The sequence below is a fragment of the Balaenoptera ricei genome, chromosome 14 (genome assembly GCF_028023285.1).
Source record: "Balaenoptera ricei isolate mBalRic1 chromosome 14, mBalRic1.hap2, whole genome shotgun sequence".
In the NCBI taxonomy this organism is placed as follows: Eukaryota; Metazoa; Chordata; class Mammalia; order Artiodactyla; family Balaenopteridae; genus Balaenoptera; species Balaenoptera ricei.
This window is the reverse complement of record NC_082652.1, coordinates 41,005,469-41,009,540: the sequence shown is the minus strand read 5'-3', so window position 1 is coordinate 41,009,540 and position 4,072 is coordinate 41,005,469.

The window sequence follows — 4,072 nt, the reverse complement described above, 5'->3', positions numbered from 1 at the left end:
TCATGCAGCGCAGTACTTCTGAGAAACTCGCCTGCCGAAAGAGAATCTGGCATTGATCCTGAGTCTTTCTGTTTCTCCGTAATTCCGGATCTTGCAATACCTCAGGCACGATGTGTCCTCCCCAAACCATACCGTCAGGAGCAGGTTGCAAAGTCGACGAGGCCTGTGTGTAACTTCAGCTCCGTTTCACCAAAGTAAAGGAACGCTGACTCCTTTAAAATACTCTCTGCTTTTTTACCCATTCAGGCTCTTATTTGTGCTGGGCATTAAATACCACCACAGTCACGATGATCAGACTCCAAGCAGCTTTCACTGTCATCCATTTCCACGTGTTTAAAAGGCAACAAGAATCACTGTAAATCAACCGTTAAATAACATCATCAGGGCATAGATCTGACAAAACATTTTTACGTTACAAAAAATTAAGACTTCCAGAGCACTTTGCAGCAATAGGCAATGTTGAAGACCCAGCCTACATCTATGCTGCACACGGCATTTTGAGGATATTAATCCGTCCATTAATTATTACCGAGTGCCCATTATGTGGCAGACAAGCCCCCATTTCTCATGAAGGTTACGTTTTAAAAGAAGAAGGGCTTCCCTGGTGGTGCAGTGGTTGGGAGTCCGCCTGCCAATGTAGGGGACAGGGGTTCAAGTTCTGGTCCGGGAAGATCCCACATGCCGCGGAGCAACTAAGCCCGTGCGCCACAACTACTGAGCCTGCGCTCTAGAGCCCACAAGCCACGACTAGAGCCCACGTGCCACAACTACTGAAGCCCGCGTGCCTAGAGCCCGTGCTCCGCATCAAGGGAAGCCACCACAATGAGAAGCCCACTCACCGCAACGAAGAGTAGCCCCGGCTCACCGCAAGTAGAGAAAGCCCGCATGCAGCAACAAAGACCCAACTTAGCCAAAAATAAATAAGTAAATAAATAAATAAAAACACAGTAAAGAAGAAATGCTCTCTTTTAGACTTTAAGTGTGATGTTAGAACTGCAGATGGTATGCTTTTTGGTCCTCATCACTGCCCCCGCACCACACTTTGGTAGTGTAAACAAGTGAAATGAGGGTTTGGTTTATAATATATTTAACTCTCAAAGGTGTAATGAAACTGAGCTAAGAACCCCAAATACAAACATTAGAGATCCCATGTATGGTGACTTCTGGAATGAGAGACACATACCCTTGTGTCACCTAACCAACCTTGGTGGGTCATCTTGAACACCAATTAGATGTTATGTACTGTGCCGAATACCTGTTACTCAGAAGGCAAGCCTGTACTCTTTCCACATTTCTGCAATGACTGTTCTGTTCAAGTTGCTCTGAAATGCAAACTGTTACAGTGAAAACATCTAACAAAAAATTTTCAAACCACTATGTGCTGCTTTGATTTCTAAAACCCCTTGTGATTTGATGTGGCTTTACAATCTTGTCCTTGTGTTCATCTCTTTCAGTCACTAGGGATCTAACTAAATTGCAAATCTACTTTGTTCTCCATTGCTCCCTGCCCCTCCCCCCTTCAAATTCTTACTCTATAGAAGTCCAAGGATCATGCTGTGACCTCTGTGTAACTATCTCATCTTACCATTTGGTTTCCACTTGACTTTCTAGAGACCTGGCCTGAATACACATGCTACCTGTCACCTCTGTGCCTTTGCTCATCAGGTCCAAGGCCTGAGACATCCTTCCAGCCATCATTTTAACTTGACTGCATCCCTCTCCTCCTTTAAAACTCAGCTCAGGAATCTCCTACTTCAGAAAACCAATGGTTAGAAGCATTTTTTTCAGTGGCCCCATAAAAGGCATAACCTTGCCATATGTTTGACTCTTCTCTCAGATTTACTAAATACTTACCAAAAGATGATAACCTAGGGCAATGTCTCTCTAACGTAGACCACCTGCATTAGAATTAGCCAAGGAGCCTGTTAAAAATATCTTCCTAAGCCCTACCTAGAGCCTACTGAATCAGAATCTCAGAGCAGGGATAATTTGTAAAACTATAACTTGAGAACCACTAGCCTATGGGAGGAGAAAGTAAGTGTAATCCAGAGTTCAGCTAAGTTACAAGTGTGTTGCTTCTATTGAATACCCCGGTCAACTAGGAACTAGAGCTCAGTTCCCTTGCTAGTTTTCACATGTTAGCCAATTGTGTGATTTTGGCTCACTTTAACTGAAAGGGCACATTTTTTATGGACCAACTTTCCATTCTCTTGCTCCCCCCTCCTCTGTCCTTTTCTTTCTGTATTTCCTCTTTCTAGCTTCAAGTCCCCTCCCTCTACTATGTATCTTGTTGGGAGGATCTGGGCTTAACAAGATTTTTTTCCACAAAATATACAGGAAGGAAGGGAGGGAGGGAGGGAAAGAGAGAGAAAGAAATACCAAACAGTACATTATGACTGTGTGACCATATATCTTCATAGGTAAAGGAGCCATATTTGAACACTTGCCACCACAATCTGCTTAAGGAAGCAATCAACTAGGAAAGTTTACACGGCAAAGGCATGTATGTATGCACACACACACATACGCGTGTGTGTATGTATTTTAAAAATCATGTATGTGTTATCCTTTGAGTTGGCAGAAAGATAAAAGTGCAAATTCTCTAAATAATTGACTTACACAATATGAGACAATAAATATTCTGATTTTCTGTGACATCTGAAAGTAATAACTCTTTACTCAAATACTTAGCTATCATGTGCTAAAATCAAAAAGATACCTAACCCAGTAAAAGTAAAATCTTAAACACATTAATCACAAAGATGCATATTACATGATTAGTACTAGACCATGCCTCAAAGTGCGTCAAATTATAAATGTGTTCCGAGTACATAAAATATACATTAGAGATTTCTCTCATCATAGGCACAATCTAATACAAAAATATATCTGACACATAAATTAGAAGATCCATTTGACAGTCTCCAAAACAGGAAAAGGGGAAGAAGTGATGCCAACATAAAAAAGCACACATAGATGCAAATAGTTCTGCTTATATGATTATTTTCTTCATCAGCAAGGGGTAAAGAGCAATTTACACCAAACTAGGTTTCCAGGCAGATCACAGTAACTCACAGGTTGGATAAGTCACAGCACGAAGGCCAGAACCGTTATGAATTACTCAACTAAAAAAAATGTACTCAGATTTCAGTGAATCTAACAGTACAGTGTACTCACAGCGTGGTTTTGTTATTTTAGAGTCTTCAGAACCACTGTCTACCCCTTCTCCGTGCTTTACCACCAGGTTCCCAGATAAACCACAGGGGCTATCCTGCATCAAACCTAGAAGAGACAGTTTATAAATGCACCTGTCCTATAAACATACTATTAACAAAGACTTACTGGATGGTGTTCTAATGGTGTGTGTTCAGTCAAGTGAACTGAACACAAACTTATTTGAAATCCTGAAATCTCTCTGGAGAAATAAAAGTTTTTAAAGCAGTTAATATAGGAATTTTTAAAAACATTCTAAAGTATGGGGCCTTATGTAATCTCTCAATACTGAAAAATAGTTCAAACAACATTTGAACTGAAAATTCAATTAAGTATGAACTCTGGAGCAAACATGATTCTAAATGTTCCACAACCATAACTGAGAAGTTTGCCACATATACTATAGCCAAAAAGACAACAAAATGGCAAGAGCCATATTTTAAAGATTCATAACATTCTTCCCTTCAGCCTTGATGAAACCAGGTATCTAACATTTTTAGACATAAATTTTTCCTTTCAGAAGGCATCTATTGATACCTGACTTCTAGATATTCTCGTTCATGCAAGTAGGATAGAAATCTTTTCTCTCTGGCTAGCATCTAAAATCCCTGCAGCAGTCAGGCTGGAAAGAAAGTCAATGTTAAATAAGCATTTTGGAAGTGAGAAAACATGAAGATAGTTTAGCCAAAGTCAGTGAGGAACAGTCATTTCTTTTGAAGAAATTATTATTCCCTCAAAACCAGATGAAGTAGATTAAAGCTGCCAACATTCTAGCTGCTCCTTCCATGTCTGTTTTGAAGAGAAATATTTTAAAGTACTGATGTCGCATGAGATCATACTTCAGCTAAAAGGATATGTA